The sequence below is a fragment of the Ursus americanus genome, chromosome 29, assembly GCF_024610735.1.
Source record: "Ursus americanus isolate L20-20 chromosome 29, mUrsAme1.1.p, whole genome shotgun sequence".
Taxonomy (NCBI): Eukaryota; Metazoa; Chordata; class Mammalia; order Carnivora; family Ursidae; genus Ursus; species Ursus americanus.
Window position 1 is genome coordinate 25,009,480 of NC_142155.1, and position 21,824 is coordinate 25,031,303.

Sequence of the window (21,824 nt, forward strand, 5' to 3'; positions counted from 1 at the left end):
CATTCTGTTATTACTTTAAGGAAAACAATACCAAAAAGTAGTACTTTTCGATAAATCTGAGCATGCAGGCTCTGGTGGCATAGATCTATTAGCATGAGGTGGAGGGGGAGAGTTGCCTGCTGGATTCCAGTGAGTCAGAAAAGGTTGAACTCCAACGGTGCCCCGGCTCTTTGAAGGAATTTCTTTCAACAGATTTCTGTCTACCAAGCAAATACATACGATACCTTAGGCAATAGCATTCATGATTGAAGTGTTAAGCTATTGAGTTTGTTGAACTTTGCCGTATCTCCCCCTGGCCTTGGCTGTGAGGACACTCCTGGTGAAGTTCAATGCCTGCCCACAGGGAGCATCTTTTCCCAGGTTGGGTTACTTCCCTCGTGTACATGTTTCGGATCCCACGCTCTGCTCTGACTCTGCCTTGAACTGCTCCAGGACCCGTGAGACGACCTAAATCTCAAATACCTGCTTTTGTCATTTCACCATCTTTAAATGGAAATAAAGACACCTATATTGTTGTGAGGATTACACGAGACTGTGGAAGAAGTGAGCACCCCCAAGCTGAGGGGCTAGATGCAGGGCAGCCCCCTGGGGCTCCCTCACTTCCTAAATGACTCACTTCCATACACCAGCCTCTGGGAGGGAACACAAATTCCTGTCTCAGAAGAATTATGAATCACTACATCATGGGCTTTTTGAGTCACTTGCAAAGAACCCAAACTGCACAACTTAAGGATGTACTGCATGTGTTTGTTGGGAGAAGTAGAAATGGCATAAATGATAAGCAAACACATGTCCCCCTTGAGGGCCATGAAGGGATGGGTGCTCTGCGGCACCCCGGCTAATGTTCGGCTCAGCTCAGCTCTCACCCCCAGGACACTTTTGGCTTTTCCTGATCTAGCCTTATTCTCCCTCCCTCCCCTTTAAGCTGACGAGAGGGAAGAGTTCCTGGCTCAGCTTCACTCTGTCAGTGGGTTTGAAGCGTGGTGACGTTCCAGCACGTCACTGCACGGCTGAGGCTAGGTGCGAACCCTGGGAGCGAGGCTCAGACTATGACCTGGGAGGGCAGGCAGAATTGAGGCAGGGGCCTCCAGGGAGCCAGGGGAATGCAATGGGTAAGGGGCACGGAGTGAGGAAGAGAAGTGAGAGAAGATATTAAGGTCACAGAAATATCTAAAGCGAGTAATGTATATGGCAGTTTTTAGCATTACCTCTTCACACCAGATTTTTCTTTTCTAAATGTCTGATCCTCCATAGTCCCCCCAGTCCATTTCCGGACAGATCTCTCTGAAATCCTCCCTTCTCTATCAAGAAGCACTTCTGTGGATCACGTCAAAACATGCTACATTGTTGGAATTTGAGAATTGGAGTTTGAGAAGGCGTTATCGCTTCCTGCTTAGAAACCAATGTGCAGTGATGTATTCGGAAGATCCACAATTCAGGAATACAGTATTTGCTCTTAGTCTTTAGAAATATGTCCCTTCTGGGGCACCTGGGTGGCTCAGCTGCTTACGTGTCCGACTCTTGATTTCGGCTCAGGTCATGATCTCAGGGTCCTGAGATTGAGCCGCCTGTTGGGCTCTGCACTGAATGTGGAGCCTGCTTGAGATTCTTTCTCTCTCCATCTCCTCTGCCCCTCCCCCTGTTCTCTCTCTCTCTAAAATAAATAAATATTTTTAAAAGTACGTCCTTTTCTTTTTCCTCCAATTTCTTCTCCATCCTTCTTTCTTCACTCTTTTGCACCTCCCTCACACCCTCCTGTCCCACCCACCGCACTCCTCCCATGCATGTCCACGGTGATGAATAAAGCACATTGATGAGCTCCAACAGAGAGTGACTGAAGGAGCCATTTGCCACTTGGAAAGGCTGGGAGCCAAAGGCATGTCTGTAACACAGAAGCTTATTTTTTTTAAAGGATTCCCTTTCTCTTTATTTATGTGTGTGTACTGGTGTGCGTGTGCATGTGCGTGTGCGTGTGTGTGGCGGGGTCTCCTGCCACAGGCAGGGGAGAAAGGTTTTCTTTGTTGTAGAGTGTAAGTCTTTTATTTTGGCATATGTCCCTTGTGTCACTGTGTGGCATTCCAGTTTGGACAAGTCAAGCAGAACAGTGGGTCCCTCTGGCTAACATGCTTTACTGAGTGCCCTTGGCTGGGGGGTTAAAGTTCAGGAGAGGCAGTCAACAGGTGGTTGTTTTTCCAGGACGGCATTTTTCCAGTTCTCTAAGGTGTCCACAGTTGCTGCCTCAGGAAGAGGATGTGGAGGCGGGGGGAAGATGGGAGACGGAGGTCACGAGGACGAGCACATATGCTCAACAGCTGAGTCAGGCAGGGTCAGGCAGGAACAGGACATCACTGTGAGCTTAGGTCACTGGCTAGAATTCTTCTGACCAGTAGTCTCTCTCCGCAAAACCTAAAAAATAAAGGGAAAAAAGTGTGCAAATTCCCTTAGGGGATACCGCTATGCAGACTTCAGTTGCTGTCAAACAACATTGGGACTTTTTCCTTCAGGTAACTTCTGGGGCCTTGGGCTTTAATACCATTTTTGGGTGTGTTGACTGAAGGAATATTTTGAAAAACCATTGCGATGTGGCCACTGATCCATTCCAATGAGAACAGAAAGACAAGCTGTGAACCTTTAGCGTTTTTTTTTTATAAAAGAATAAGTTACCAAGTAACCTGCCTACATCACCTTCACTGCAACCCTCTTCACCGAATGACCGCGTAGGGGTGGATAGAAGTTTGGGATTGGAGAAAGTTTGGGGGTGGGGTGGGATCTGGGGTGGAATAAGGCTTAGGGAGGGTAAGTGTGGCTATACATGGAAGTTGATAACAAGGAAAAGTCGAACATTTATTTAACGTTTGTTTTTAAAGAGTCATGAAATGGCTAAGTGTCCAAACATGACTGGGGTCAAAATCGCTGCTCCAAAATGACCATAATAAAATGTGAGGTACTCAGGCTAACATGAGAAATCTTAAAGGGCAACATTCAAGATATATAAAGTTATTTCTCTTACATTGGTCTTTTTTTCACCCAAGAACTATAAGAAAACAGAAATGACTTTGCATCTTTGCTAACAGAAAAAGCCCATGGAAGGATTTACATTCGGGGGGAAGAAACTGCTTGGGCATGGCCCCCTGAGACAAGCCATAGAATTATCAGGAAGTTTGGGCCGTGGACACACTCCTGTATTTTCTAAGTGTGCTCTCATTAGTGTACTTTTACTTAGAACAATATGTTTTCGTATGAAAAGAACAAAAATTCCTAATAGTTTACTTGAAAAGTCTCTAAGTATATGAGACCTACTTATTAGCCTTCTATGACGAAAGAACTAAACATTTGAGGGTGGGGCTGGGTGGAAATGTGGCTGTTATTGGTTTCCCCAGAGAAAACCTCGAGAGGAAATGGGCTCACATAGCAGGGGGGGATTTTGGGGAGGACATAATGAAGAGTTTTCAGCAGCAACTTTCTGTCAAGAATGTGTATGAAGCTTCTTTCTTTGGGAGGTAGAATAGTCACAGCAGGGTCCACATTGGCCAAGGACACAGAGGCGTCTGCAGTGACCCCACCCACCCTCCTTCCAGTTCCCTTTGCCCGCAGGGATTCAAGGGGTCCTCCACAGCGGAGGAGTCAATGTCCAAATTCAGCCCTGTCTTTTGAGGAGCCATCAGGCTTTTGGCCTAAGTAATGGTTACGTTTACAGCAAGGATGGCCTGATCTGACTCACAGAACATTCCCAATCTGCATTTCCAAAGACCTATTTCCAATGACCTATGTTTTTCTCCAAATAATCTTTTTGATTGCTTTAGACATGGATGCCACCGTTGGAGTAGAAACTGGGGATGGGGCAGAGCACTACTGTTTTTCATTAAAAGCTTTAAATATCTGGGGGGGGGGGGCGTCTGGGTGGCACAGCGGTTAAGCATCTGCCTTCTGCTCAGGGCATCATCCCGGCGTTATGGGATCGAGCCCCACATTAGGCTCCTCCGCTATGAGCCTGCTTCTTCCTCTCCCACTCCCCCTGCTTGTGTTCCCTCTCTCGCTGGCTGTCTCTATCTCTGTCAAATAAATAAATAAAATCTTTAAAAAATAAAAAAATAATAAAAATAAAGCTTTAAATATCTAGGGACACCTGGGTGGCTCATTAGGTTAAGTGTCTGCCTTCTGCTCAGGTCATGATCCTGGGGTCCTGGGATTGAGCCTCTCATTGGGCTCCCTGCTCAGCAAGGAGTCTGCTTCTCCCTCTCCCTCTGCCTGCCGCTTTACCTGCTTGTTCTCTCTCTCTCTCAAATAAATAAAATCTTAAAAAAATTAAAGCTTTAAATATCAAAACTTTGTTCATGTGTACCTCTGAGAAAAATGAAAAAAGTGTATAAAAATCTAAAAAAATCTCTGCTGCTAAATTTTTGTTATACAAGTAATAAATGCATGCTTATTGGGCAAAATTTAGAAAATTCAGAGAACTGCTCCTGAGATGCACCATTTAGAAATAGTTACTATTGAAATTTCATTCCAGATGCTTCCATATTTTTCTCAACACATAGATGCATTTTTTAAACAATTGGATCATGTTATTTTGTTTTTGTCACTTAACAATACATATTTTGTTCCCAAGTGGCAGAATTTCAGTAGTAAGTGCCTTAAAAGGGATACAGGATTTAGGGACTGGGCTTTAGGAATAAGTGGGTCCAGGACATGAATGCCCCCAGGACTCTATATCTCTTCTGATTTTGTTTTTTTAAATGTAACTGGTTTATTCTTCTCTCTTAGGCAACACTGGGGGGACACACTGGGACTAGTTGTGGAGTTTTACATCCTTCCATGTGAGCTCTCCAAGGAGATATATCCCCTTTTGTAGAGACCACAGTCCAAATTCCCACAAGTGGGCTCCACCGGGATTACTTAGCAGTGTGTAGGTATGAAAGGTTTTTGTAGAAAACCTGGTGGTGAGTAGAGTGGAGGAAGAATTTGAAGGAGAATGAGCATAGAAGGGGGACCGCGCTGTTAACAGAGGAAGGGAGGATTTGGGACAGAGAAATAGTAGCATCCTCAGTGCATGTGTGTTGATAAATGCTGCTCTCGAGAGCATGTAGCCGTACTCACTCCCCACCGCCGTGTACGGGCCGCCTGGTGGCCTGCGGTCTCGCCAGTGCTGGAAATTATCACCTAAAAGAAAGCCTTGAGGAACCTTGTCTAATGGGATTTTCCTGTTTGTTCTGACTTCCTGCGAGACAGCCCCGGCGCTGCTTCCCATCAACTCCTGTGGGGAAGAGCTCCTTCAGCACTTCTCATGCTATCATTTTTTTCCCTCTTTGAGATAACGCTTGCCGGATGTGGGGATGGGATCCATTCTAAAGGGGACCCAGAGTTGTCAGTTTTGACCACCATGAGGTCATGTGCTGCCTCTTCCTGGCACAGGAATGACGATTCTACAGGAACACTCACGAAGGGACATAGCGGCAATAGCAAAACCACATGGCCCCGCTGGGTGGCCTAACCTAGATTTCTGCCCTGCAAAGGGGCTGTGGCAGGATGAACAAGAGCAAACCTATGGCACGATGCCCCAACTCTGTGACTGAGCTGGATTCCTTCCTAAGACGCAGAGTTTGGTTTTGTGGCGGCTTGGGGCAAAGTTATCGAGAACATTCACACTTACCAGAAAATACCCATTTTCTGAAGGGTTCTGCCTTTCTTTTTCGGGGCTGGCAGGAGTAGAGGTACATGTGCTCCTCTTCTAGTTCTTTGAAAATCAGACAGAAACTTGCATTGCATTTGTATTCTTGGGGCCGAGTGGCGCCAGTATGGAATCTTGGGTTTGGCTGCAAGCTGTGACTCGAACTGCTTTCATCCAGTGGGGTGGTCAGGGGCCAGGCTGTGGGAATTTGGATGGTAATACTTACCCCGTGTTGTCTGACCCTTGTCGAAAGTCCTGTGACCTGACATAGGGACAGAGTTGCTTCCCAAACCACCCAGTTAGATGGGGGTGGCTAGGAGTTTTCAAGTCAAGGTGTGTGTGCGTTGCTTCTTCCTAACATAGCAGAAGACATTATTTATCTTAGACTTATGTGGTCCTGTCCAGTTTCATCAGGTGGTTTAGCCATAAAATCCCAAATCTGAAAGTGGCCCTCTCTTTAGTCTCCTGCTACCTGCACCTGCCAGTGCTCATCTCATCTTTACCGACAGGACCTCTGCTCTCCCAGAGGGAAAAGGTCCTTTCTTGTGAAGTACACCTAGTCTTTGACTATGTCAAATTTGTTTTCAATCTTTTAACCTTGCTGTTCTTTGGGGTGTCTGCTTCGGAGTTCTATCACGGTGCTTTAGGTACCCCCCTGCCGATCCCCCCAGAGGCGTGCGTCTCGCTCTGGGGGCAGCTCCATCACACTGCAGAACTGGAGAGATGGGGCTGGCCGGTGTCCCACCCCTTACTACTGATCTGCACCAGCTTAAAGAGATCAGCAGAAATAGTTGAACCAGGTTGTGTGAACCAAACACAAACTGTAGGATCCCATAGTTTGTGTTTGAATAATAAAAAAAAAAAGAAGGTGGCGATTTATTGAAGAAGTGTTTATTGAACACCAATTTAGTTTCAGGAACATTTCAGGCACATTGTCAAAGATAAAAACCCTTAAAAACTTATTATGTGCCCAGCACTAGTTTTATACATTTACATGTATTTTTACTTCATTCTCATGAAAACCCCATTGAGGTAGATGCTCTTATTAACATCTCCATTCTATAGATGAGGAAATGTAGGCTCAGAGAGGTCAAGCAACTGGCCCAAAGTGGCACAGCTGGTGGTGGGGGGGGAGTAGGAATGCTGGTATTTGAGCCCAGGCACTCCAGCTCCCGTGCTGATGTCCAAACTCCACACCTTTGGAATACTCACTCTGTGGGCTTTGTGTGCTCGGGAGGACACGTGGTTACAGGCTAGCATCTCAGCACTGCTCACAAATGAAGGCTTTCCAGGCAGGATATTTTTTTAAGATGATAGTATCAGTCTCATGTATGAAGCATGTTTTTAAAGTAACTCATTAAATACTAGTAACACATGTAAAGATGAATGCATGCTACATGATAGTAGAATTAATAGTTGGGAAATAGAATGTAATGAGGTTTTATTTATTTTTTGAGCTCTTTTTTATTTTATTTTTAAAACTCTCCTCTCCCCTTGTCCGGTGCCTGCAGACGCAACGGGTGGTCCTTGAGCTGTTGCCACGTACTATAATAGCAAAACAACAGCTTCTATTCTTGAGGGCTTATATTTGGCCCTTTGTAAACCTTACTTTTTATTTTTATTTATTTATTTTTTTTAATATACGATTTTTTATTATATTATGTTAAACCTTACTTTTTAATCCTTTCAATCAACTTTAAGTATTCTTGCCTCCGTTTTACAGATGGGGAAACTAAGGTTTCTGCAACGTTAACTCAAGTTCAGAGAGGCTGTCACAGAGCTAAAAAGTGAGAGGGGCAGGATCCAAACCCGGGTCTCCCTGACCCCAAGGCGTGCGCAGATAAGCACCACATCCCCTGTGTGGAGACGTGGTGGGCTCTTGGCATCATGAGACCACACTGTGTAGAACAGTGTGCTTCTGCAATTCAAACAACAAATGTTACTGAGCTCCAGCTAAGTTCCGGGCACACTCCCAGGTGCACTGTCAAAGGTACAAATTTTGAAAGAAAGACAAGTCAGGATATTCCCCTTAATAACAGGTAACACTTACTAAGAGTTTTCTAACTCCTTTACATGTATTCTCATTTCATCCCACACAAAGCCATACGTGGTAGATGGTATGACTATTATCCGCATTCTACAGATCAGGAAACTGAGTCATGTGCATATTGTTTAGTGAATAGATATCTTGGGCTGGATGGATGTGTAGAGGTTCGATGGTCGTGCCATGTGCTGGGCATGTTTGGTGGGCTATGTGAGAAGAATTATGTCTTGGAACTAGCTGAGCTCGGACTTGCGATTCCATTGAATTGTGCCATATTCATACGTCTAATTTCTTTACTTAGACTCCTAGCCCCATGTGGTCAGGAGCCCTGTCTTCTAGGTCCCATACTCTTCCCCTGGCTGGCACAAATTCCCTCCTCCAAATCTTTACTGGCTGTGGGTGTCAAGAGCACGTGAATGGGTCTAGTTGTGAGTACAAGGGCACAGAGCTCTATGTGTTTAGCATGAAAATCTTGCTCACTTTTGAACCCAAGGCCCCTCTCTTTTCCCTTCCTGGGAGCATGAGAGTATGTGACAAAATCAGAGTCATTTCCTAAAGGGAAGCGTTAGTAAGTGATTTCAGCTTCAGGTGAATCTCTTCTGTTTCTCCAAGGACTGGGCATTGCCAGCCCTGCTGTAGCTGGTTGAAGGGGACCAAACCTCTCAGGAAGACGGACTTGGTTCCGTTTGACCAGCCAGAGCAGGGGGCGGCTCCCTTGGGAGGTGACGGTAGCCTCCAGTGTCAGGATCCCTTGACACCTCCGAGCATTGTCTGTGCAAGCCTGCAACACAGAAAGAACCAGCATTAGCATGAATCAAATCCCAGTAGCTTGCCACACCCAGGACGCTGTCTCACAGGGCTTGTGAAAGCCATGTGTAATTTGTACTTTGCATTGAGTGACTTTGTTTTATCTTCTGTCTTCAATCCTTATTCTTTTTTTTTTTTTTCTGAGTAAAGAGATAGAAGTTTATTAAGTGAAGATACAGAAAAAGCTCTCAAGAATGAGAGGGGTCCCGACAGGGTTGCCAATGAGGACTTTAGGTTTGGTCTTTTATAGAAAGCTAAACAGGAAACTTAAATCCTTTTAACATCTCTATTGATAACACCTTCAATGGCTTAGTTCCTTTTTAGGGGCTGGTTATTCTTTGTTGGTCACAGGTGATTATCATAAAGACAGATCTTTATTCTTTTTCAAATATAAACACTGCGAAGAGCTAAAATAATATCAAATTGTAGAATTTGGAAAACGAAAGTCTTCCTTCCATAACTCTCTCTCCTCCTGTCTTCCAAAATCAACATAACATTTTGGTCTATATTCTTTTGGATGTAAGATTACATTTTAATTTTTTAAATAAAATTTATAATTTTTAATTCAAATATGATGTATTTGTAAAATAATACATGTTACACATAGGTAAGCTATGACACATAATGATAAAACCATTACCACAAATAACCGTCTACCTTGGGAAAAGAACTTCACCAATACTGTTGAGGCTTCCTGAATGCATTTCCCAATTTATCTCTTCAGTTTCCCCTCAGAGGCAACTATTATTCTGAATTCCCTTTTTAAAAATAATTTAAATGTTATTTTTTATAGTTTTTATATTTATGCATTTATTCCTAAACAATATATTGCTTGTTTTTTATATAATGGTACCATACCACAGGTGTTCATCTGACTTGGTATTTTCACTTAAAATGATGTTTGTAAAATTCATCCATATTGATGAGGCAGCTGTCATTTATTAATTTTCATTGTTTATGGCTTTCTACTACGTGAATATATTACAATGTATTTAGTCATTCTGCTAGGGATAGATGTTGAGATTGTTTGGTTTGACAAATGGGTAGAATTGACAAAATAGTTTCTCAAGGGAGGTAGGGAAATCTTTGATTCTTGTAGTTTCTAAAGGAGAAGTCCGGATTCCAGGGCATTAGAACTTGAATGCTACAACATGGACGGCACTGGAGGAGATAATGCTAAGTGAAATAAGTCAAGCAGAGAAAGACAACTATCATATGATTTCTCTCATCTATGGAACATAAAAACTAGGAATATCGGTAGGAGAAGAAAGGGATAAAGAAAGGGGGGGTAATCAGAAGGGGGAATGAAACATGAGAGACTATGGACTATGAGAAACAAACTGAGGGCCTCAGAGGGGAGGGGGGTGGGGGAATGGGATAGGCTGGTGATGGGTAGTAAGGAGGGCATGTATTGCATGGTGCACTGGGTGTTATACACAACTAATGAATCATCGAGCCCTACATCGGAAACCGGGGATGTACTGTATGGTGATAACATAATATAATAAAAAATCATTAAAAAAAAAAAAAGAACTTGAATGCTGGCCTTGCAGAGGAAGTAACATTTACCTGGCTACGACACGGGAGGTGGGCGCAGGCATTCGTGTGCCTGCCCTCCAGGTAATTCTCACGCAGCTGAAGTTTGAGAACCAGTAGACCCGCAGAGGTACCCACTGGTTTCTGCCTATTTCTGGGAAAGTGTGATCAAGGGAGCAGGGAGCTGATTGAGACAAAGACCTTTCCCAGACAGGCAGCCTGGCAATCGTCATGATGTTTTTGAGCAGGCAGGGGAAGAGGCAGGCAGAGAGGACAGTTTGAAGAATGCCAGAAGGCTGTCCACTTCCCTTGGGGGGTACTCCTGCCTGTTCTTTTAATTTTCCCTCCCTGATGAAGAGAAGTGTAGTAGAGTGGCCTGGGAGTCACACTTATCTGGGTTCAAATCGCACTGAGGCTTCCTGGCTGTTTTGCTTTGGGGAAAGTTACATAAATTCTTTAAACCTTAGTGTCTACACCTGTATAGTGGGAGAGCATACCTACCTTGTCTCCTCATTGTAAGACTTAATGATAACCACAGAAAGGTTGCTCAACACGAGGTCCCCGGTGGACACAGTGGACACTTCCAGGCATTGTGGGAAAGTCCTAGAGACAATTGTGCCCGCTTTTGAGGCCCAAAGTTTCACTCTCAACTTCGGCCCATTCTTTACCTATTTCCCTTCCCTTGGTTGCAAGTATTTTCATTTCAACCCTGAGGTTGTAAAAACCACTGATCAGAAAAGCATAACGGGTTTACCCTGCCAAGCAGACTTCTGCCAAATGGACAGCAGCTTGGGGGTTCTGTCTGAAATAAGTATGAGATCACAGAAGTCAGTGCGGTCAACAAGGCACTGTAGATGTGGCGACTGGGGAAAAGCGCACTATGATGTAGTGGGGGGTGGGGGGACAGGAGCCGCACTGACTATGGCTTGGTTCTAGATGGTTGGTAGAGCACCATGTTGCAGCTTCTTGCTTGTGCTGAGTCCCCTCTGCCTTTGCACGCATCTTGCTGGCTCCGCGGTCAGGCATTTACCTTCTCCCTCCGCCTCCTATCAGTGACACAGGGGTCTTGGGGTTATGGCCTGGCAGCTCTTCCTCTGGCTAACCTTGTCCTTGTTCCTCCTGGGGAGCAAGGGAGTAGCAGCTGTGGTGGCAGGGGGCAGCCAGGCAGTACATGTGTCTCGCTCATCCAATCAGAACAGACCTCTTGCAGGGTAATTTCTTCAAGTCAGGACAATACTCCTCATCACCTCTCTCCTCTCTTTACTCATGTCCTGCCCCACCTGCACAATAGCCCCCAATTTTTTTTTTAAGATTTTATTTAGTAGTTTGACAGAGAGAGTGAGAGAGCACAAGCAGGGGGAGTGGCAGAGGGAGAGGGAGAAACAGACTCCCTGCTGAGCTCAATCCCAGGACCCTGAGATCATGACCTGAGCCCATGGCAGATGCTTAACCAACTGAGCCACCCAGGCTCCCCGGCCTCCCAGTTTCTGCACAGATGACATGGAATCAACCTTGGGAGGAAAAAGAGAACTATCTTTGGAGCAAGTCTGATTTAGAAAAAGAAAGGGTTGTCATTGAGAAGAAGTACAGCTTTGAGTCCCCTGCCTATTTTAGAGACGTGAAGACTGACTGACGTTTGGAAAAGAAGGGCAGTAATTTTCTTTGGATGATTGAGTGTGTCGTAATATGCCGACATCAGAGACCTTATTCATTCAAAGCAGCACTGTCTAGAGCAGGGATTCCCAATCCCAGCAGGTGGACATTTGGGGCCAGCTAAGTCTTTGCTGAGGAGGGCTGTCCTGTGCATCATATTTAGTATTTAGCAGCATCTCTGGTTTGTACCCACCAGATGCGGGTAGAACTCCTTACTTGTGACCACCAGGAATGTCTTCAGGGATTGCCCAATGTGCTGTGAGGGGCAACGTCTCCTGCAGCTGAGAACCACTTAACTAGAGCTCTAAGTCTCTGTGTTCAGTCCTGCAACTGCCCCATCTCTGGTAAGCCCCCCACGTTCTTCTGAATTCCCTCCAGCCCCCAAGGAGTACAGGTCGGCATGCCCTGGAAGGCCATTAGACCCCTGCCTGGCATCTGGGCGAGGTAGTGGGCAGTGCCGCGTGCACCGCAGCAGCCTGGTGGGGGCTGTGCCGCAGTCCCGTCTGAGGAGGTGGTCCCCTTTGCCTGCCACCACTCTACATTCATCCTTCCCTGTCCTCCTCTGCCCATGCCCCGTCTTGCTGCTTCTCAGTTCTATCTCACAGCTGTCTCCTCTGCATCCTGTGTGTCTCCACACGCACCCCTCAAATCCCATGCTTCTGCTTAAGAACTCACAGTAGAAATTCAGGGTGGCCTAGCCCTGACCTCACATACACGCACCCGAACAGCAGGAAGCGGTGGAAGGCACAAGGCCATCCTGCCGCTGGGGGTTAAGTGATGGAGGGGATCCTTTCAGCTGCCTCCTCCATTCTGAAATGCTGGGCTAGGTGATGGCCCAAGCCTTGGGAGACTGCTGTGTCTCCTCATGCCCAAGCCTTCGCTCTGCGAGTCCAACTCCTTTTGCATGTGGGTTCAGGCCCTCTAGGGCCAGGGCTGGGGACACAGGGGTTCAGGGAAGAGGGGAGAAAGGAACTTAGCCAATTCGATGAGTGAACCGCTCTCTGAGTACTCTGACCTTTTCAGCAAGCAGCTTCATCTGGCACTGCTTTGCAACAGGGCTGCGATGTGAAGGGGAAAAGGGGGCAGAGCAGGGCCAGGGGACTTCCGGGGACCTAGACTATAGTCTCCTGAGCCTCACAGCACCCGCCGGCCTGCAGGGAAAGCCCTTGAGCTGTGCAAAGTGCCAGAGACACCGCTGGTTCTAACGGGAAGTAAGTGCTACAGATGAATGTGAAGGAATCACGATTCAGTTTGTTTAGCTCTCATTTCAGGAGGAAAATGACTGGAGGGAGGAACTTGGAGGCTGAGGGCTGACCGTGTGAAAACCTTTAGGTGATGTGGCCTCTCTCTGCCAATGGGCATGAGCAGTGGGGTCTGTGAGGCTGGCACAACCATCAGCAGGCCTGGAACTGGGCTGAGCCATGAAGCTTCTGGAGGCAGAGAAGGGTCTGTGGGAGAGGGGCCCGACAGGATGCAGAGGCTCCTGCTTCTGTTGCAGAGGGAACTGCCTGTGGGGGCAAAGCCCCTGTGAGGAAGGGGGCCAAACCCGTGCTGGGTGCTGGGGTGGGCCTGCGGAAGAGGCACTTGCCGAAACCACACACTTCCTTACATTCCATAGCCACGTAATCCGTATGGGGATATAAAGAAGCATGTGGCCTCGGGAAGCAGTGTTGGCCCTGGCCTGGCTTCTCCTCTCGCCCAGATGCAGCCCCGTACATCTGATGTGGGCTATTGGCACCTCTCCCCCCACCCCTCCGCGAGATGGAAACGCTCAGAGGCGGGACCACCAGGACATTCCTCTGCCATCCTATTGTGGCCCCCAGACCATCCTGGAACAGTGTGGTGGGCAATGGCGGTGCTTTGGGGGCCCAATTTCTCCCCCCACTGTTTGTTCAGAACTAAACAGCACCCAAGTGTCACTGGCTGATTTTGGTGCCGTTACCATCGTGTGATTGTTATGACTATTCATTATTTAAATCGCCGCGGCTTTCTATATGTCAATATGATTCTGTTTTCATGTTTGGAATCCCATGAAGGAAAAACCTTTTTTAAAATCAAGCGAGAACCCAGCAGAGAACTGCTCTTCATGCGTGCGGAGAGCATCTCCTGCGTGCAAACCCAGCGGCCGTCCTGGGTCGCCTACTGTACAGTTGTCGTGGGCGCGCGGTGATGGGCCGCAGCTGCCGGCGCAGCATTCCAAGCACGATTGTTCATTGTGGGAAGGATCTTTTTGTTTGGCTTCTGCTCCCCCTAGCCCGTCACCTGCCCTGCTGTCTGGGAGGCCTGAGCCATGGAAGAGTGAGGGACGCTGGCAGCTGTCCTGCCTGCCGCTCTGGGTCTGGACAGGCCACCCTGGCTGGAAGAAGATGGGGTTTGCAGCTTCCGGGCATCTGCTTCTCTGCTAGCAAATAGGGAGGATGCCCGAAGTAGAATTGCGCCCCGAAGAAGTTTAGAGGCTCACAGCCCTGACAAGGGCAGTTAATGAATTCTACTAATACAAGTACTAAACGTAAGAACAATTTTTTTCCGCCGGAGCATACTCTGTAACAGGGATAATTTTCTGTGCTTTGCAAATACGATCTCCTGAAATCCTCACTACTACTCTATGAAGTAGCTAGTACTGTTATCTGGCTTCATAGGGAAGGGTCATAGAAACAAATTGATTTACATATATGTACATGGTAATCCTTAAAAAAAAAAAAAGCAACTAATCTGGTTGGAGGGACAGTCTTCATCAACCCATGGAGACAGGCCACGAAGGTACATGTTGAGAAAGAAGAAAGGGAAAGAATCACTATGGGCCTTGCACTCTGTGCACACTTGTTCCTCTGTAGCTATGTTCCACTGCTGCTGGTGGCTTAGAAACCATAATTTTTCTCAGGCAAATAGGAAAATGTCCTAAGTGCCCCATTCACCATCTTTACCAGCTGGTCTTGGGAGTCATTCATTTAATCCAATCCAATGGCTGTACAAGCTTCTGCTATGAAAACATGGCTCTCCCCCATAGTCAAAGGCAAGCTTCAGATGAGTGAGAATGTGGGGTTGCTTTTCCTCCCCCAGGTGTGGGGTGGTGGTCAATCAAAAGCAGGAGCTGATGGGAGGAGAGAGAATGGGGCCAAAGGAGAAGATGTGGCTAAGAGGAAGATGTCTCATCTCTTCCAATGAACTGAGTAAAGTTTCCAGGCTGAGTAAAGTTTCATTTTAACTGGTTAAATCTGTCAGATCAAGATCCTCCAAAGTGTTTGGCATGTTGGTTTGAGGAGTGAGGTTTGCACAGAAGAGAAAGACCACTGTGTTTTTTGGTCCAGAGAATTAGAAAGAGCCAGCTTTAAAAGACTTGCCATTCATGAGTAAGTTGAGATCCAGAAGGTGATTAATTCATGTAAGATTACAAAAGAAATAAATTTCTAGAGAAATGATGTGAGATAACCAAGATAGTGCTAACACAACATTGGGGTGTGAATTTCTTGGTCTTTATCAAGCCCAACCTTATATGGTAAAACGGTTACTTAAAAGGTAACTTCACAATCTACAGGAAAAAAATAATAACAAAAAGCTTTTAATAACAATTACTCGGTTGTTCTTAAGTCCAGGAAACTAAATTCTTTCCAACTTAGAATTCACAAAAAATTTTGAACCTGAAGGGAAAGTTTGAAACTGGAACGTGTTGTCTAAATCCTCACGACACTTTCCCTGGTCATCTAACTTAACATGCAAGGAAAGAAATGCATGGAACAGATTTGAAAATGGAACACAAGGTAGGCTGGAAAGATAAAATGAAACAAACAACTGCAACAGAATTAAGAGGTTTCAGACCAAGCATGATTGGAAATAAAAAAAAATCTAGGATGGGAATTATAAAGACACGTTTCTCTGAATTTTGCACAGGGCAAAGGGCATTGATATGGCAATCGGATGTAGGTTTTTTTTCACATTATTTATTTAGTGTCCTACCTGCCCAAATCTTCTGACTTTGGTAGGTAGTGTTAAGAGGAAGAATGGGGAGGGATGGTGTGTCACCTGGCCACTTGTGTACTGGGTGATATTGGTGACCTTTCTGTCCCTCATCCCTGTACCAGATCCCATGCCAGTTATCTGCAAATAGCTGTGTAACCCCATCTGCCCACCACAGGATGGGTTGAAGATTAATGAGATAACACATGGGAGGGTCTTGAGTTTCTTAGGATAACAGACTGATGACAATAGAAAATGTCACTCAATGTGTTATTGAAACAAGATTTATTTCTCCCTTGCTCTGCCCTGTAATCAGACAATTGCTCAAAGCTTTAAATTAGTAAATGGTCCTTTCCCTAGTTCCTGGGAAGCAAGCATCATTTTAAAGCTTCCAGAACTTAAGTAACAGTAAAAGCAGCATCAGAAGCATAAGCTGCAATCACAGTTTTTTTTTTCCTATTTCTTTTGCTGAGCAGGGTAGCATTTGAACATAAATGACTCAGACACAGCATTACAGAGAAGTGAGGATGGGGATTTCCCATTAGTGGTCAGCAGAAAGACTCTTGGATTTGGGACAAATCCGGGACGGGTTACGACAGGGAGAACACGGTGTAACTAACTAATGTAAGTAACATGATGTCATCTTTATTGGAGGCAGAGGGCTGTAGGGAGGAAGACCATGGTGTGGACATCTGTGCTTTTGTGCCTTCTGGCCCTGTGACCTTGAGCAAACTACTTAACCTCTTAGAGCCTCACTCTCTAATCTGTAAAGTGAGAATAATAATGCTTACTCAAAAAGAGGTTTCAACGAGAGAGATTTATGTAAGGTGCCGTGAACACAGTATAAAAGTCTAATAAATGGTCCCTTACTATGATTACTAGTATTTCATACATGCTTCCTCCGAAGACAGCAACCAAAACCACTCACTGCATGCAAGTCCCTATATTTGCTCACCTTTCAAGAGTTTCATTAACATGATAATTGTTATGAGGAAAGGGGTCGTTCTAAGATACTTGAGAAAGCTTAAATATTATCAAAAATATTCTCCCCCTCAATTTTGGTTTGCCTATTTTTTAAAAGCAATTTTTGATATTCTCAAATGTCTGAAAAGGATTTGTTAAGAAGAAGGATTCATCAGTGTCATTTCTGATAACAATCATTAGAGGTTCTGAGTATCTGGCGCGCCGGTCTCATTTTCAGGATTGTTATGAAAAGAGAAATAGAGTCAGGTGCTCAGATTGTTCCCTTACTGGCCATAAGGCCTTGGCCCTCTGATGACAGATCCTTAGTCAGTCAGCCCTTTGCTGGACAAGGGAAGGAAAACAGGACTTTCTGCAGAAAAATCGCCTGTGTCTCACTCTGTGAATAGCTAATATAGGAAACTTAGCTTTCCCTATCCTTTCTCTGTCCACAGTGTCCGTACCGGCCCACTAAAATTTTAAAATAATCAATAATTTCTTCTTTTCTTTTCTTTTTCTTTTAAAATATAACCAGAAGTGCATGCTTTTATGGAGAGTAGGACCCTGCTAGTGTCTGCAGGAGGGGTGGTCTGCACAGATGTGTCCCCCCCCCCCCCCCAATTGAGCACATGTGACCTTACGCACTGGTATCACTACTGCTGTTTTGGGTAGCTGTTCATGAAACAGAAGCTATTCTGAAGTTCACCAAGGTACAAGCCAAATTATTTGGGACTTACCATCATCTGGCTGAGGACGTAGGAAATAAAGCAGAGGCCCCTCCTTTTAAGGCAAGCATGGGGTAGTATGTTGGGATAGGACCTTATTTTTCCTTAGGCTCAGCCAGAATGTCTAGCTATTTTTAGAGGACTGGCCAGTTCTGAATGTTGATTCAATCATGGGCATGAGTCCCATTTTAACTTCCCGGGGCAGCCAAGAGCAAGGCTAGCTCCAAGAGCCCATCTCCTCTCCCTGCAGGCATCCTGCCACCTTGCTCTGCAGAGGTGAGTCCTGGTGGCATTTCACCAGCACTGTTGTCCTTGCCCTGCTTCCCAGCAGAGCTGGAGAGCCCGAGCTGGGACTTCAGGCAAGATGGAACAAGGGGTAGAGAGGGAGCCAGTGTTATTACCAAAGGCAGTTACTTATTTACGCTCCCAGCAATACTGTGAAGCACGTTTTATTAGACAGGATAAGACTGTCTCCAGCAGGTTAGGTAATTTGGAAGCACAGAATAGTTAAGAAGCTCGCCCAAATCACACAGCTGGTAAATGACTGACCTACGACTTGGAGTTCCTCTCTAACCCAAAGCACGCATTCATTCTAACACGTGATGTTTTCCAAGCTTGCCTGATCCTTCGTGCCACAGAGGCACTTATCAAAACCCCTTTCCCTCCACCTCACTCCACAGCCATGGACTTGGAATCTCCATGGGGAGGGGCCAGATGTCCATATTTTTAACAAGCCCTCCCAGGTGATACCCAGCAAGTCTGACAAAGAAGAGCTCCAGAAGCATCGCTTTCAAACTTGAGTGAATGTTAGGATCACAGGGGAGCTTGTTAAAATGCAGATTTTTCTGTCTTGCTCTCAAAGATACTGAAAGAAGCCATCTGGGGGGCCCAGGAATCTGCATTTTTGCAACCTCTTCCAATTTATTCTGAGAGGAAGGGAGAGGGTTGGATGCTTAAGTAATAAAATCGTTAATTCTGGAAAGGATTCATTTTACAACAGTCTAAGGCAAATTATATCGTTTGGATTAAAGGAAGAATTTCTGCAACCCCCGTGACACATGGTTAGACCCAGACACAAGGTGATACGTCTCTACAACACAAACGGCTAATATCAATAACACAAAGGGGAGCGGGCACTCTTGTCCATACCGGCCCACTAAGGTCTTACCTTTGCAGTGTTCCCTGCGCTCAGCTTTCACCTGGAATGTTCTTTTCTCTTTGCCCATCTTTGCTAGTTAAAATTTCTCTCTCTTTAGGCCCCAGTTCAAAAAGCACATCCCCCACAAAGTTTTCTCCCCGTTCTCTCTCGTTCTCTTCTTAGTTCCTTTGGACCTGTACTCAGGCACCTATCCCGTCTTTGCTGTTCCAATCCTTGTGTACCTCTGAGTCACGCATCTCCTCTCCTCGGGCCAGGATCCTGACTACTTCCTTTTTGATTTCCCACATCACCCAGTGAAAGCCTTCAGCACAGGAAGGGGGGCACTGATAAAACCACCATCATCACCTCACTTAGCACTCACTGCCTGCGGGTACTGAGAACGGGCTGTCACAAGTCACACATATTAGAAATACTCCTATTTTGCAGACGAAGGACACAAAGCACCGACTGAGAGGTGGTTGTCTGTGGAAGGGTCTCTTTAAAAACAATAGCTCTGTAGGGGCTGGAGTCATGCCTGTAACAAGACCTGAGCTCTCTGTGTTAAAGGAAACAGCACTTTAAAACTTGTAACCTCCTGGGGTGCCTGGGTGGCACAGCGGTTAAGCGTCTGCCTTCGGCTCAGGGCGTGATCCTGGCGTTATGGGATCGAGCCCCACATCAGGCTCCTCTGCTATGAACCTGCTTCTTCCTCTCCCACTCCCCCTGCTTGTGTTCCCTCTCTCGCTGGCTGTCTCTATCTCTGTCGAATAAGTAAATAAAATCTTTAAAAAAAACAAACTTGTAACCTCCTGATTTAGCGTGTCAGAGTCATCTGGAGGGCTTGCCCAAGCACAGAACGCCCATCCCCATCCCCAGAGTATCTGATTCAGGAGGTCTGGAGGAGGATCTGAGAATCTGCATTCCTAACAGGTTCCTAGGTGATTCTGATGCTGCTTGTCTGGGGACCATACTGGTCTAGTTCAATGTTTTTGATGCCTGAATAATTCAAGGGCAAGACATTGGCATTTTGTTCTGAGCTTCCTGAAAACGGGGAGATTAAGGAAAAAGAGTAAAGCCACACCAAGTCCAAGAAAGTGTAAGTCCTCTTTAAGGGTATGATTGTAGGAGTTTTCACCCAGGAGGGTGTAGACAGATGGTCAGCACTCCAAAGAGAGGGAAACCCCCATGTGCGAAGTTACTAAGTTGCTAAATTGCTAAGTCACTAGGAGTTTTCAGCCTGAGGGTTTGTACACTACTGGAAATTGTCGTTTTGATTCCCAGATCTTACTGACAAAACTTAAGTGGATTATGGTGAAGAATGGATATAAAATGAAGTGAATGTTTTTCTTGGGAAAGACAGGCCAGCAGGGGTTTGCTCACTCACAGGACCTCATATCATATTTGCAGAGGGATCGTAATGATTAGATAACATAACATAATGTAATAATACCAAGTAATGATAAAGCTTTTTAGCTCTAAAAACTCTTCTTAAAAAAGTGCACTTATTACATTGAGTAAGTAGTCAGAATTGCTTAAGGTCCAGGGGAGATGGCAGAGAATCTGGTTCTTGTCCTAGTTTTCCAAAGAAATACATTGCTCAGGGACTTCGTTTCTTAGTTTTTAAAAAGACTTAACACTTCACGTTGTTTTAGTGGGGATGGCTTTGGGGTCATCCGAAGAAACCACCCTCATTCAGTGATGGAATATTTGAGATAAGTTACGTATTAGAAATAAAGTCCTTCGAGTTGCTTTGAAGGAAATTTCAACATACATTCAAAGTGTTTTACCAAGGCACTGAAAAGACAAGCCGAAAGTTCAAGGTCATGTGCTGTCAGATTTTCATACATCACTCCAAAAAGCCTGGCTCTTCTTTAGGTAATTGACCGGCTCCTAGGGCCATTATGCCAGATCTCTCCCCTCAAGCCGAGCTGTTTCCCTGTCCGTCTGTCTCCACGCCCACCCTCCTTCCCTCTGCCTTTGCTTTGAGCCCCCCCCCACCCCCCCGAAACAGGTCCACTGTCAGCACAGCCAACAAATCATTCCTACGCACCGAAACTGTGGGCAGAGGTGATTTCTCTAGTTTATGTCCCCTCGCCTAGCTCTGCCTGATGGACTTGGATTCTGACCGTCCTCCCCTGCCCATGTGATAAGCTGAACGTGGAGCTTCACCTGCTTGCATAGACACTGCCGTGCTGGCTTCAGATGACAGAAGCAGATCGCCTGCAGGGCTTCCCAAAAATTCACAAAGAAAGCTAGACAGATGGGCAAGGCAGGAACGGCCAGAGGACAATTAGAGGAGAAAGCAAGACCAGGAACAGCTCAGTACATACCTGGGGAAAAGTTGTAGGCGGGTCTCTCCTCCTCTGTGTGTCTTCTTCCCTGGCAGGCTTCAGCCTCATTGAGGTGTTTAGAGCATGGGTTGTTATTATTATTTTTTTCAGAGCTGGCAGTGTTGGCTTGCATTTCTATGCCTTCCTGTCAGAATTCTCTCAAGGAAACAGCAGCTGGTGAGCTCAGAAATGTCAGTCAGAATCTTGGCCTAGTTTGGGGCCTTGAAGATTCTTACAGAAAGTTAAAAAGGTTTCTGGGCCAGTGTCTCCTTTGGGTTTTCCTTCTCTTGCTTCTCACCTTTTCCATCTTCTTTTTTTTTTTTTTTCATTTTTACCTCAGTAGCTAGCTACTTAAATTGCCTGCCTCTGTCTTACTGATGGTCCCCTCCTGGGTATGGCTGTGGGGCTTCCTCCAGCTCAGCCTAACAGCCTGGTGATTTTCGAAGCATTTAACTAGTACCTGTGCGCTTCTTCCTTATTTTGTCTCCTCACTTATTCCCCGTTTTCTTTCCTTTCACTCTTCTTTTTAATCGCTATCTTTCTAGTCACACACGGAGGAGCCATCTTTGTCTTCCTGTATATATACCCTTTGCTCCGATGGTCTGTCCTCTCTCCCCTGTGCTCTGTCCATTCGTCTGTCTGTCTTTCTCTCAGGTCTGTCCTTTATTGTTGCTACCTCCCCTCATGTCCTGTTTGGCTGTGACCTTGCCTCCCCTCCCCCCTTTCCCCCCTCTCTTCCCCTCCTCTTGCTCCTTGCGAGCCTCACCCTCTGCCTTCTCTTGTCCCTGCTCTCCAAGCGAGCCTCCTCCTTTTGTACTCCCCAGCCCTCTGCCCACCCCCAGCACACTCTCCACCTGTTTGTGTCTTTTAAGGGCCTTGATCATGTCCATGCCTTCTGTCCACCTCAATCACCACAGTGACGGGCTTCTGAAAGCTGTTAAATTACACCTCTTCAGCTGTCCCATGGCAAGGAGAAATGTCCTTTGCTAAATCCCTTTTCAGATAGGCA

The 21,824-nt window shown here is 45.9% G+C and overlaps 1 long non-coding RNA gene across 1 annotated transcript; it reads right to left on the reverse strand.

Moving 5' to 3' along the window:
- Window positions 1–2,023: 2,023 nt before the first annotated feature.
- Window positions 2,024–21,536, reverse strand: LOC148107520 (uncharacterized). Its single transcript, XR_015722279.1, has 3 exons — window positions 20,816–21,536; window positions 5,651–8,493; window positions 2,024–2,406 (listed from the first exon to the last, which is right to left on the reverse strand). It is a non-coding gene; the product is annotated as an uncharacterized LOC148107520 (long non-coding RNA).
- Window positions 21,537–21,824: the final 288 nt, after the last annotated feature.